General features: G+C 37.7%; 1 protein-coding gene across 8 annotated transcripts in view; it reads left to right on the top strand.

The window, feature by feature from the left end:
- Positions 1 to 14916, top strand: part of DISP1 (dispatched RND transporter family member 1) — a 93738-nt gene that overhangs the window by 15947 nt on the left and 62875 nt on the right. The window lies entirely within an intron of this gene.

The raw sequence follows: 14916 nt of genomic DNA on the forward strand, positions 1-14916 counted from the left end.
GACTGTTCTGTAAGGCTGCCAGGTTTCGAGAAAATTCATACTGAGAAATGGTATTTTTATAGTTAGCTTCTTGAAGGGTGTGGTTGAATTCATACTGCTCAGTCTTTTCGCTCATATAGTTTTCTCTTATGTGGATAAATGTTATATCTTGATTCTCTCTTAAAGCGGTGAAGAGCAGGTGTGTGGATTTACAAAAGAAAGAGAAATAAGAAACTATTCTTAACATACTTTTTCATTCACATTTAAATAGCTGAACTATTTAATCATGTTGGCTGTTTCTTTTCGAGGTAGTGTAGCTGAAACTCTAAGAAAGAATTCTTTGCTTCTGGTGCTCTTGATGTGATGTCCATCATCTATAAACCTCAAAGTCGTGACTAAGGCAGAGACCTAAGGCCTTGGATGCCTTTTATGTTGGGGTTTTTTTTTTGTGAAACCTAAGTGTAGTAGTCTAAAGTATCCCTTTTTTCTGTATTATTCCTTTCTCTTCCTTTTGGGATTAACAGGAAAACATTTATCAGCTATTTAGTACTAGAATTCTGTCTTCTAATTTCTGTAAAAGGAACCTTTTAAATATGTGAAATTAATTGGATTACTGTAAGCATGTGATGTTTTTGTGAAACTCTGAAATAAGCATATAAAAAGTTACTCTTTCCATGTCTTGACATGCTAGAAAGAAGGATGTCTACACAGGGAGAGTCCTACATTTGAAAGCATGGCAAGAATGTCAGTGTTCATAAGTAAACTTTGCACTTTCAGATAAAGTGGCAATGTGTTTAGAATTGATATTATAAAGCCTACTTCCTGGTGATCAATGATCTATACCTTTAATTTCTTGCTATATATCAGTTTTTACATATTTTAGGGAACAAACAATTGATTTCTAAATGACTGAATCTCAACTTTTCTTTTTGGATTTGAATTTGTGCGCTTGGTATCGTCTCTCGAGCAGGTTTTTTGCTCTGTTTTATACGTTCCTGGCTAAATAGCATGGATGTACATGTTAGGGATGAGTATTGGAAAGTCTCTGCTAGGGATTTCTTAAGTATGTACAACTCTGGAAGTGCACAGACAGCTTGCTCACTCTCCTGTCCTAGGAACAGTTGTTACACGCACACTCTGGCATTCTTGCAGACAAAAAACCTTAACTTTAGAGTTGTAATGGTCTTGAAGAGAATGCTGTGAAATGCAAATATACGTTACTAGAGTATTGTATGTACTATAATGACTCATACTTAGCAAAAGACTGGCTTGCTTCAATCCTACATAGCTGCTGTTAAACTTTTATTTCTTTTCCCTGTTATTTTAGACTTTTTAGCAGCTGTCATTAATCGTGTGGTTGAACAGTTTGAATGCTAGTGGGAAACAGGTGGTGCATGCTCTAAATATCTTGAGATACAGATGATGGTCAACACTGTTGTCATTGAAAATGTAGATATTTGTGTCAGCCTATGTTGTTTTTGTTTTAGCAGAACTTCGATATTCTTTGTTGTGGAGAAGTATGTACAAAGTGTTCTAAAAACAAATTTGGGGTAAAATGTTGCTGAAGCATCGGTTCGTTATAGATTGCTAAGCCTCTACAAAACCAGCATAGAATTCGCTGGCTTAATTGTAGAGGGTATGGATTAAACCAGCAGCAGAATGTCATGACTCTTAGCTGAAAGACAGCTTTGTATGAAGCATTTCATTTAGTATTCTACGATTCCCACCCAGAATATTCCTATGTTTGCTGAATGTGGCATGCGTATTAACTTAGATACACTTGCATAACACAGTGAAATCTTCTACAAGCAGACACTTTGGGAAGACTTAAACTTCAGGCCAGATCTGTTATTGTGTACCTTACTTGGATAGTAAAAACATCCAGTTTGCAGTAGCTTATCCGGTAGTGTAGCATTAGTTTTGGGTCTTAAATCTGTTTGCAAATTGAACTTTGTAAACTTGCAGCTAAAAGTGCATAGTTTTGGGTGCACTGTAACTGAAGACTTTGGAGAAGAAGAATCAAATTGAGGCAATTAATCGGGCCTCCTTAATTAAATCTGTGGCTGAAACACTCTTATAATTAAATCTTTTTAAATTATTATCCATATCTCTGTACAATGTTGTACTGACTAGTCTATTCAGTTGGGTAAATGAGGGTTGATTCAGACCTTTCTCTTAAGCAAAATCCCTAGACCATTAAGCTAGCTAAAATAAATTTAGACATTTGGTTTTCATTAGTGTTGTAACTGAAACAAAAACATTTTAATGACTGATCCCAGAGTATTTTGAAGTTTGTGCAACTTTGCTGGGAAGGTATTTAAACTGTAGTATCAGTTGCAAGTTGGCCGTAGGCCAGTTTTTCGAAGCTGTTTCAAAGCAAGATGTTGGATTTCCAGAGTGTTAGGAAACAGGAAAACTTTGAGAGGGGAGAAGCAGTGGGAAGGTAGTTATGGTAAAATTTGCACCGGTGAAATGAAATTATCTGCTAAAAGGAGACAGTGACAATATTCATGCTGTACTACAGTTTGCTGCTTTGTTAAAAAGCTGTTTCAGTTATTTGAGATAAAATTTTGAGCTTTAATACTCGTATTAATAAAGAATCAACTACCTAAGGAATCGGTGTGCTTTTTAGATGGGTTTTTAGTATCTTGAACCTGCACTAAATGGAATCCTGCTTCTAAGGGAAGGAACTTACATGTTGCTTACAAGATCTAATTTTAAAAATACTTCTGGGGAAGAATATTTGAGTTGGTCTTGGGAGAGGATGGCAATAAAATCTGATAAAAATTAGCGTCTGGACTTCGTCTTTGACAAATAAAATATTAATCCATAGCTTTACATTCATGGGAGAAGCTGGAGACTGTTTAAGTGCTGTAAGATGAAGACTGCTTATTTTGTATCATGCTGTAGTCACAATAATGTCTCATGGAAAACCTGCTGAAGTTGTTGAAATGTTCTGGGTGATCAGGGGTCAGGAGGGGGATCCAGGGACTGGGTATCAAGGGCTTCATCGTGTCCAAACTGGGTTCTTGCGCTTGCTGCTTGTCCTGGGTACACAGAATACCAATAGTGGTGTTTACCAGAGTAATCTTAGGTTTTGGTGTTCGGTGTTTTTTTTCTTTTCTTGTAGGTGATTTGGGATTAAGTGGCAATTAGAAAAAGACCAGATTACTTCATTTAGGCTATTAAGAAATTGATAGTGATTTGAGCTAGGGCAAACTAGCACTTCTAGCAAAAAAATACTGCTCGGATGGAATTACTGAATTGTCTGTCTAAGCAGGTGTGTATTTTGATGAGTTCATCTGCACGGTATAACCTTAGTTATATGGTGATTTAGCTGTAATTGATGAAAACAAAGTGTTCCTACAGAAATCCACCTGTTACAAGCAAGAATCAGTGATCTGAGAGTGGCTGAAAGTCTGGGCAGCTTCTGAGAGTTTCATCCTGATTTTGCGATTGATATGTTTGTACTTGATTTTATATATTGACCTTTTAGGAATAATGTTCTTATGTAGAATGTGTATAGCCAAGCTGAATTTAAGTAAATTATGGTTGTATCTTTTGCAACTATTATGTCGTTGCGTGTCTGTTCTATTATTTCAATTTACAGTGTCTCATGTACAATATACACTTTTTTCCACTAGCTTTCTAAGAATTCTGTAACTTCCTTTAGTAAGTTTTTTACAGAAATACAGCATTTTGCAGCATAAATTTTAACCAAAGTTGTAAAGTGGTCCTCTGTCTCTTTAGGAGACTGTGTTCTGTACATGTCACGAAAGCTTTATTTGAATGCCTGAATTAAAGGTTTTTAGAAATGTGAAATAACACAAAGTTGCTGCTTTTCTGGGAAGAGTCTGAAAGGCACTATGCCTTTCCTGTTCTCCCATATTCTGCCTCTGGGATGTTTCTTTTGTGGTTTCACTGTTGGGATGGTCTAGCTGAATTGTTCTGTCTATTAAAGCTATAGAGAGTAGCTGCAATTCTCAGACTGAATTAAAGGAGTGGCCCATTTCTCACATGTGTGCAGTGCTGAAAACATTGTATACTTACACCTTCATGTTCTGCAAGTGGAAATAATGGAACAGATGCAAATGCGTGTTTACTTTAGTACCTTTAGCTACGGGTTAGAAATCCAATACCATATTCACATGTCTTTAAGTTATTTTTGTTAGGCCATGTAATAGTTATCTGACCACAAGATCATAATAGAGACAGATTTTTTTACTACCTCCTGTGGTTAAACTGAAGATACCTTGTCTGAGTTGAAGATTTTAGGTAGTACTAGTTGTGTGTTGTTCAACACATGAGAAGAATTTGAATACTGAAGGTCTGCATAGTTTGTCATAATTCAGTGTAGGGAACATAACTTCATTTTGTGATCATGAAATGCTAGAAACTCTTATATAACTGATACTGTGCTTTGAAACTGCTTCAGCCAGATGTCATTTTTTTCATATCTTCCCCCATTCTAATAGTCATTAGAGGTTTTTAAAAAATTACTATTTTTAAAAGATTAATTTTAGAACTTAATTTCTTGATAATATTGAGACTTACTACTGTTTGGTAGCACCATCATCTTGACACTGGAAGTAACTATTAACTTGGTGTTGGTGCTAACATGAAAAGAAACATCAGATCTATCCTAAGGCATGAAAAGGCTTATTAGTAAGGGGAGAGCTGTCCAGTACCCCTTTGCTATACCACTTTATTCAACACTTTGTTTTAACATTCTGGTAGTTTGAGTAGAGATGAGATAGAGATGGCAGAGGAGTAAGTATTAATAGTAGTGAGCAGGGTTAAATAAAGTTAAGTCCTGATTGGAACAAGGCCTGTCAGAATGCCGGGTATGTGTAGGAGGAACGATGCTTTTGCAAGCATAGAGGAAGAGAATAAGCAGGAAGAAAGACAGTGCACCATTAAAAACCTGGAGAAAAAACAAGTTTAGGAAGAAAGAAAGTATATGGGATGTCTGAGGAGAAGTAGCAACAGAAAATAAGATCCGTCCTTGATAGAGAGAGGCATTTAAAGAATATAGGAATTTGACTTGTAGTCTGGCTGCTTACTGTGTCATCTCTGGTGTCAGCTACTGCCAGAAGCTTCAGGGTCTGTGGAAAGTACTGTGGTAGGTAGTTGGGAGAACCTGTTTGTTGGGGCAGCCTCAGCTTAATAGTTTAGAAGAGAGCTCATCATAGATAAGTCTAGCTGTTTCAGTGGTTAAAGACCTAGTCAGTGCTAGTCATCCAGGTTCCCTTTAGAATAAATGAAGAGAGACTCGCACCTTTAAAACGTGGTTTTCAAAGACGGCATTAAGACAAATGTTTCAGCAAGCAGTTAAACGCTTCCTGTTCTGGGGGTGAAGTTGCACACTGCAGCTAAGCCAGTGCGATAGCCTTGTCTCTGCACCAGCTCTGGCATGCATCAGGTCCACCTTTGAGGCAGGCTCAGTTTGCCAACCAGGGAGAAGTATAACTTAGTATGAGGGAGTCCGGGGGAGAATGGTTTTCCGCGATTTTTGCCAACAGAAGCAGCTTGGTTCAGGGGCTGAAGAGCACCGGAGCTGGTGGGGCAGAGATGGAGCTGGAATCTTATCGTAAGGAATCTTATCACCTTAGAGAGGGTGAAGTTATTTGTTATGGTATGAGCCAGAGGCACAAAAAGTTTAATATTTTAAACACCAGATTTTTATCTCTCTTCCAATAGTCTTTCTATTGGCATTAATAGTATGAGCAGCTGAATGTTCTTGTCAACCATAAAAATTTGCAGTGCACTGAATCTTGCTGTATTCCATGTTTAGCATCATGTGGTAGTGAATTCTAAAGGCTGATCGATTTCAAAGGTATCAAGGTGCCAAATTTCAAATTTTATTGAACGTTTTCTTGTCATGAGCAGACAACTTGCTTTACTTCTGTTGTATTTCTTTCCACTGTTAAGCTGCAACTGGGAACAATACTCTTTCTGATGAGACTCCTGAGCCTGGAGCTCCAGTAAGAGCAACATCTGGCTGTAATAAGGCTTTGCTCTATTTCTCCTGCTTTGTGATTTCCATGTGCCAAATGCTTGGTGGCTTCATCCAGCTGCATCTTGCTCACAGGACATGAGGTGTGGGGAAGAAAATGAAGGTGCTTGTATGCAAATGCATAAGATGCAGGCAGCTGAGAGGGAAACAATATAAGGTGGGAATGTAAAATGCAAGTCTCACAAATGTGTGAGACTACTTAACTCTTTGAGACAATGAGGACAGAAATTCCCAATTCTAGTTAACTTCTGTGTGCAGTTATTCTCCATGTAGTTTTTAGTATGGTGCACTCCTTTTCTTTGGAAGGTAAATAATTTCTGTAACTTCAGTGTCTCTTGATATAGATGGGGTTTTTTCCCTTTGCCTTCTGGGAAAGTAGTATAGTCAGAATGGCAAGAGTGTTGTTTTACTAGGGAGAGTTAGGATGGAGTTTAGATGGAAATTCTGTGCCTGGGAATCGGTTTCTTGATGCTGGCAGCAAAGAATAAAAGCAGGGGCTTAGACAAAGATGCTGCAACACTGACAAAACTTTCCTTTGAGAGAAGGACCTGAGGAATCAATCGAGAGCAATGATGAAGAGGTCTCAGGTGGCAGATGCATTAAGATGCATTTTGCCGGTACAGTAATTGACTCTCTAAATAAGAGCTGATCGAATGAGCCATTAGTGTCTCTAAAGAACTGGAAGCAGAAAAGTTGAATGAATTAGATTTAAAAGTAAATGAGGATTCTTTTTACTGAATCTTTTCACTATTTTAATTATTTTTCTTTTAATGATTGTCATATCTTATCAGGTAATGACTCTCTTACAAAGCAGGTAGAACAACTAAATGAGTTAAAATATAGTGCAAACATAAGTGCATCCTACTGCACTTAATGAATGTCCTTGTACCTTGGTGGGTGGGATGGAAGTTGGGTAGAAGCTGTGGAGGATGAGGTCCTGCAGTAGAGGAGGGTGTGCCTAATTTAAATATTGATCATGTCCTTGGAAGCAAAATAATTTCCGTGTGATTCATGGATTTGTTGAGTTGGGCTTTTTCCTTCTTCTGTTTGCTTCGTTGCTTGGATAAGTGATGGAGTGAAGTCTGGAGATGAATGTAGGAACATTTACTTGAAATTTAAAATTAAACCTTTTTTCATTTGACAAAAGGAAAAATACAGCTGTCTGGGTGGAGATACTGGCACGGTTTCTCCATAGAAATGGAAAACGTATGGGTTTTTTAGGTGATGGAACATGGAGTAAAACTTGCAAATAAAACTTGCAATGTATGTGTTTTCCTGCTTCCCATGTTCACATTACCCAGTTAACATCTTTAAAGGGACAGTGACTGAATAGCAGGCTAGAAATATTTATCTTCTGCATTTCCAAGCAAAAAAATACAGTAGTACCTACAGATTAGAAATCTCTTCTCTTGCTGGTCTGACAGCTTTTTGTCTTTGACAGCTCTTTCTGAGTAGCAGTTTTCATTTGTGGCTCTCTTGCTGTTTGCATCCCAGTCCAGTGAAAGGACAAGAGGCAACGGGCACCAATTAAAATACAAGAAACTCCATTTAAACTAAGAGAAGAAACTTCTTTTACTGTGAGGATGATCAAACACTGGAACAGGTTGTTCAGAGAGCCTGACTGTCTGTACCCGTCTGTGCTGATATACTGTGTTCTTTGTGAATGCCATGGCAGTTTTAATAATTTAATTGCAATGCAGTACTATGATAGAGAAAACAGTGTCCAATACTAACCACTTCTACAAATTTACTCTCTTTATAGTAGTGCAAAAATTGCAGTTCTTGGAAGTATGAGATGGATTATAAGGGGCATAATTTGTTTGGAAATGAGAAAATTTGGCTACATGGTTGCAGAATTGATGTTGTAGAGAGAGGGCCTCTGCCATATCTGAAACTTATCTTAAAAATATATTATGGACTCCAAATGTGAAATTTTACTCAAACAGTAAAAAAACTTTCATAGTTATGAACTTATGGCTCAAATAACTTTTAGGGAAAACATTCCCCACGGAGTTGTCCGTCTTGTAGCAGTCATACTTTTTTCTGAAGAATCAGATATTTTCTCATTTTTGAAGATTGAGAAATCCATTATTTTGTGGATTGATTCAGTACAATCATTCCTATATTTCAGTCACAGAAATGTAAATACTTACAGTTGTATATACAATATATTGTATATACAATATTGTAGCTAGTTTCTACAAGAGAAATTATTTCATGAGCTACAGAAGGCAGTAATGCCTCTTCTAATCCATAAATAAGTATGCTTCAGTACCATTGCTAATGGTTTCTCATAACTTGATAAATGTTGGAGAGAAGTGTGTAATTTCTGTACCGATTTACATGTAATTTGTCTTACTATAGGTGTACACCTGTCTAGAAACATGCAAACCAAACTAACCTGTCTCTAAAATTCTTGAGAAAAAGGACTTCTGGCTTATCTTCTGGAGCAAGGAGATTCTTCGTTTTCTTTTTCTTATTGAATATTGACTTTCAATAGTCCACTACTGCCATTGATGATGTTAAAGATTCCAGAAACAAAATTTTAACATAATTAACCTGAGACACTAAGCAGAGGTAAGTTAAAACATCTTAAGCAGTCTTGGTTCATGGAAAGTAGAGCAAATCAGCAGACTGTGAAATAGCAATTGGTCTGCCTCGAGGTTTTAAGCTAGGAGTGGGAGTCGTGGAATGCCAGACTTCTGCCTCCACCCTGACTTTTCTGTTACTTTTTGAGGCTTTGTACTGCACTTTTTCAAAGAAAGGTCATGAGTAGGAACATAGTCCTCTGCTGTTCCTAAGTGCTCAACGTCCTCTAGAAAGGGAGAGTGAGTGGACCGATAAACTGTTTTCCTTCTTTCCATTACCTCATCCTTCCACCTCCTTGTTTTTTCAGTATAAGCCAGTGTTGCAGACACTACTTTTTTTGCCTACTCTTGTAGTGGACCTGATGGGCAAATTGCATGTTTTGATGGTTTAGTGCAAACAGCCTAGTTTTTGCTTGTGCTGTGCTGTAAAATGAAAAGTGTGCACTTACAATGTTGCTGCTTAACTTAACAATTACAAGAGAAAGTGATATTTGTATTAGTTTTTTAATTTCTCAAAGCTGTATGAGTATCTTTTCATAGCTTGTTACGGGCCTGAGGGGGAATAACTAACCACCTCACTACTTGCATTTACTTTCTACCCCATCCAGCTTTGCTGCAGTTAGTAAGAGCATGTCCTGCCTGGGGAAGGGAGCAGAGTTTCTCAAATGCATTTGAGCTCTGCGAGATATTTAGTGGCAACAGCTGCTTCCATCTGTGTACATGTGCAGGAAGAGATGTTCAGCTGAACAGGCAGCATTCTCTTTTTATTGTGGTATGCATAATGCTAGCATATGTTCTCAGTTTGCAAATCTGCAGAATATGGCATATTTTTTCTGAAGCTCATTGAACAAAATATGACTGAAAAAGAGTGTATATATTTGTATTTTAAAAACAAACAAAACCAAAAAAAACACTCTGAATTTTGTTGTGGTAATTTGAAGACATGACCTATTTGGTTACCTATCAAAATTACTTTCTGTTGTAAAAGACAGATGTAGTATTTTCCTTTCTGTGTATTCCATCCTGCAAGTGAAATATTGCCTTCTGTATAGGTCTCCAGAGAAGGAGCCAGGGCTTTTGGTTTGTACGCCCAGTTCTGACAGCGCACCTAGAATCTATTCGCAACTGGCTGACGTCATCTCAGGCAAAGTTTCAATTCACTGAGCCTGTGCACCTCAGTACACAAAATGTATTTTCAATGCAAATCTATCTGGGCATTGGGATATAGTCGTCATAAATTCAGAATTGCAGATTTGTTTATTAAAAAAAAAAACAACACAACAGAAAACAACAAACTGAAAAGTAGGAATTCTATTTTAGGATAAAGACAAGTAAATTTCCCCTTTTCCTCCTTAAAAATCTGGAGCTTATATAATAGCTGCAACTCCTTTTTGCCAAAATAGTGTTCAGTTGCTGTATTGCTTGTGTTAGCTTCTGTTTTGCAACATAAGCTAACTTGAAGCCCAGCAGCCAACTCTTTTCTCTGACACTGTGATGTAAACACTTGTTTCACTTGTGCTTGCAGACTGAAGGGAAGGAATGGTCTAAGTCCCGCTTCTGCACCAGACAAACTGGATAAAATTAATATATTGACAGCTGAGCTCTTGTGGAGAGGAGTTTTGACTTGGAAATCTTTTGAGGGAGTCAGTGAGCATGAAGGAAGAGTTTATTAGGAATAATCAATGTTCAGGGCAATCCAGACAATGTAATATATGTATGGCACAGAGTAGTGTTTTCTCTTGATTGTCTGCAAAAGCTTGGAGTTTAAAAGTAGAAAATTAGCAGACAGAACAGAGAAGCTGAGATGTTGGCACACATGATATATCAACAAAAGTAGTATCATGTATGATGTGAGCTGGAGGAGAGAGATTAGATACGCACTCGTGAATTCAACCAGGACTAGTTCAGGTGAAGTACTACCTCAGGTCAGCTAGAGAGAAGACAAACTGGATTTGCAGTACCCAGCAGTCTGCACAGGAAGATTAGGAACCATGGCATAACTAGTGTTTAAAACTATTCTAATTATGTTAAGGTATTTGGAGCAAACAGCTAAGTTATGCTTGCAAAGAAATATTTGTATACAGGCATAAATAATGTTAACTGAAAAAAATGAAAAACAGACCTGCTCACATATTCTGTCAGTCTGCTGTTATTATATTTCTTGTAGAGTACAGATTTTTTAAAAAAATCCATATCTTATTCAAATGCTGTTTGAAGTACTGACTTTCCCCTTCTGCAATACTGTATGTTCCAGTGATCAGTATAGACACGTCCCACTTTGAAGTGGTCTATACTTAATTACCTTGTTAAAATTCCAAGCAGAGCTCCACTTAGAAATTTATGCTGAGATTCCTTCCTGCCCTCGTGAGGCTAATCAGTTCAGACACTGTTTATTTTCAATCCAGGTACAACTACTGCTTTTTAACTCCCTTCCAAACTTTAAGAAAAATTGGATTTTATAGGAAAAAAAAAAAATTTAGGAAGTGTTAAGTGGCATGATATTCTGATACTCATAATGAGAAACTTTGTTCTGATCTCTCTTAAGTATCCTTTGCAGTGGTGTGATCTTGGCAAATGAGCACAAATAGTTTGTACTAGTTAATTTTCCACCTCAAGTAAAGAACGTATAAACATGAGATCATATTCCTGACATAAATTAGGGTTCAAGAGTATTAGAAATCTGCCATCAGCTTGCACACAAATATTTACCTTTTGCTTATTTAAATTATACAGATTTGATTACATTTTGGGTACTGAGTAAGGTACTTTATATTCATGTAGTAGGCAAGATCAGCATGACTCTTACAGTTCCTCAGACTGCTAATTCATATAGCTTTCTGCACCCAGTGCAAAATGCATAGTAGAGGCCTTGATTGGAGTATGCTGTCCTGGTGATAATCTTCAGGGCATGCTGAAATAACATCAGGGCATTCTTGAAAGCAAGTCTGCTCCCTTGCCATCACTCCTGAGGCTTCTACTGAGTAAAAGCTTTTTACTGTGGAGAAATGAGATTTCTATTAAAAAATAAAAAAAAATCTTGATGCTTCTCTGCAACGGAAACAGACTCCAGTGTGCCTAGAAATTCTTGACTTTTTGAGACCATCAGTTGAAATAAAGCCATCCAATCAATTTACATGAGCAGTGAAGAAGTCTGGTAACTTTTTTAGCGGATACTGCCTGAAACTGGCTATCAACTAGCATGTTAGAGAACCTTATTTCTCACTCCTAATCTCTAAGCTGTATCGTTATTTTCTGAACCATTCCGCATGCTGTATACTTAGTGTTTCGTATACTTAGTGTTTTGGTATCTCATAATTTCTCAATCCTTGCTTTCATGTTAAAAAGCTATTTAAAAATTTACTTATTTTTAATACTCAGAATTATAAATATTTAAATAGCTACTTGTTGATAATAGCTTTGTTTTGTTGGTAATGTCTAACATTAAAGACAGTTTCACTTTGTTTTTTATATAAGAGACTTGAAAATTTTTGCTTGAAGATACTGTAGATGAAATAATAAATCTGTAGCACGGATAAGGGCGGTATGATAATATGCCTACTAATCTTGTTATGTAAAATTGCATCTTGGTCTAAAAGTCCCAAGTTAAACATTGTTCTGACAAGAAGTCACCATCCAGGAAAAGTAGAAGTTAGATTTTTAATTGTATTAGACAAACTAAAATAGAGGGTTACTGGTGAAGCAGCACAAAAGGAAAAAAAATCAGTGGTACCTGTTTGATAGAGGGGTTTGCAGGAAAATTTTGAGAACATCGTAAAGATGTTGGGCTAGTAGTAGTAACAGTAGAGTGAAGTTACTTGTAGCTCTATTGTTGGCTCAGAAATAGCAAAAGAATATGGGACTTTTCTGTTGAAACACCATTGATATGGCCAGTTTGGGTGAATGATCAATGAAGTATGTGAAGAGAATGACTACAAGCCTAAACTCTCCTCCGTTCAGAGAAAAGCTATGCCATTTCTAGGGCCCCAAGTAATCACTGCTCAAAACCGATTCAAGTCTACAAAAACTCTGTAAGAAAGCTAATGGATGCCTCCAGATGCTACTAGCCATAAAGCTTTTGGGAAAGGAAAATGTCCATTTCTGCCTTACTCTTCTGTGATGCCAGTCCTAGTAGCTCCAGGACAGACATCTACTTTTCATTGTCAAAGAACTTCTTGTCTGCTCGTCAAGACTGACAGATGAGGAAATTGATGTGACTGTCACTTCCAGGTAATTGAAGTTATCCTTGCATCTTATCACTTTAGGTGACTTCTCCAAGACAGTGGTTTTCTTTCATAACCTACATGACATATAACCAACTGCTATGGCAGTAGGGATGTCTGCTTCATCCTGACTGCAGTCAGTATCACCAGCCAGTGTACATTTGTCCCATTAGGTGATCCAGCTGACACTTTGCTGCTCAAACTCATAAAGCAATATCTAGATATAAGAATGTCTGTACTCAACAGTTGTCAGAAGTTGAAGGTAGCTGAAGGCAGCAATGTTCTGCAGGCAGGCAAACTTCTGCTGCCAGCCTGTTCAGATGGCACATTCAGTTCATGTAACGCGTTCTCTCTATCATTGGTAACAAATAGAAGAATGGAGCCAAGAGCTGCTGGTAGGAGTGGTCTGAAATAGGTGAGTCGATTCCAAGGCAGGATGTGCAGCTCTCCTAGCCGGGTGGTGTAGCAGTACAGGGGAAGCAATGGATACCCTTTGTTCCTATATTTTTTGGGACAAAATGTGTAAATAACTGGTAATTTGACTTATCAAAATTATATGTGCCGAAGTTTTTCTGTTTCTCTGTTCTGAGAGTTTATGAAAAGCTTTGTTTCTCTTCTCTTCCCTCCCCCTCCAAGTACAACGGGTTGTATGAGGGGAAAGGAAGGGAGAATCTGCCCTGGCAAAAGGAATTTCTAAAACTCATCTTAAGCTTTTCCTGTGCAAAAAGCATAATCAGTCAAGAGTGGGCAAAAGTTCATGCTAACACAAACAAGATGCTGAACTTGGATGCGGAATGTTGCATGTGACAGCAGTCTCTTCAACACATGCACGCAAACAGTGAATCAGCAGTGTCTAGATAGCAGACAACAGCAGTGTCATGGGATTTCTTAAAACTGTGTGTCATATAATAGATTTATGACTTAGAATGTCTCAGTGCTTTAAGGCTATTTCTGATGTACAAAAAACCATGCACAGGTTTGCATGTTGAAATGGTCAATATGTTTGCCATGTTAACCCTTCTTGGGACAATGAACTTCCATGTACAGCAGTTGAGACACACAACCTTGCTCCATATTCAGACTTAATGTTCCATTTTGGAAACTAAGTATATGTGTATTAGCATGTGTTTCTGTGCTACCTCTGTCTCTTGATATGCTGGATTTGTTCTGCTTATAACTTCTCAAGTAAAACAGACATAACTGGCTAAAGACCCTTAATTTTTCCTGTCGCTTGGAATCCATTTTGGATTGCCTGGGATGTAGGAATGGAAGTCAAATATTGCACAATATTCTTCCAAGCTGTGACAATGAATGCCTGATAATCTTAAGTCTCCAATGATCGAACCAGCAAAATCCTTCCACGAATATTGTGATTTCTCTCAAATTGATAACAAAGTTAAGTCAACTTCTTACCTGTGATAGGCTGCTTTGGGGATTTTTGCCTCTTTTTGGCTTTTCCTTTTAAGGAGGGAAGTAAGTTTTGGGTTTTTTGTCGTTATTATTCCCAGCCCATATCTTGGCCAAATCCTTGGGTTCCAATCTGATGATGACGTTCAGTCTCTCTGCTCTCCAGTAATGTTACTCTGGTAGTTACCTAGTTACTCTGGTTACTACGCAGATTCACCCTCTTCAAGTCCTTTCATTTTCTTCTCAGAACATTTGTCCAAAAGGCCGAAAGAAAGTACGTACTTTCAAATGTGTAACACTTTCAAATGCACACCACTTCCAGCAATGCTGGGTGTTGACTGAGCTTTTCACATTAAGGACAAGTTGAGGTCCTGCTTTGTCATGTGTATTTTCGTTTTTATTTGTCTGATCTCTATTTGGTTCTGACTTGCTCTTGTGGCCTTATTGAGAGGCTATCCTGTAGTTGGCATACCAGTTCTGGTTTGTCTCCTGCTGATCTCCCATCACAAATTCACAGAGGATGTTTGACCTTCTGGCTGGCAAGCCACTTCTGGATGCTGAAAGGTGATATCCAATTTGGTGTCTGTTTTGTTCTGCATAGGTAGTAATGTGGGGAACTTCATCAAACCAGGTGCTCAGAATATGAGATATTTGTGCGCAAATAGTGGCAGTGGTTGGGCTAAAACCCTCTAAGTGCCTAAATATA

Source organism: Calonectris borealis, chromosome 3 (genome assembly GCF_964195595.1).
Source record: "Calonectris borealis chromosome 3, bCalBor7.hap1.2, whole genome shotgun sequence".
NCBI classification, from domain to species: Eukaryota; Metazoa; Chordata; class Aves; order Procellariiformes; family Procellariidae; genus Calonectris; species Calonectris borealis.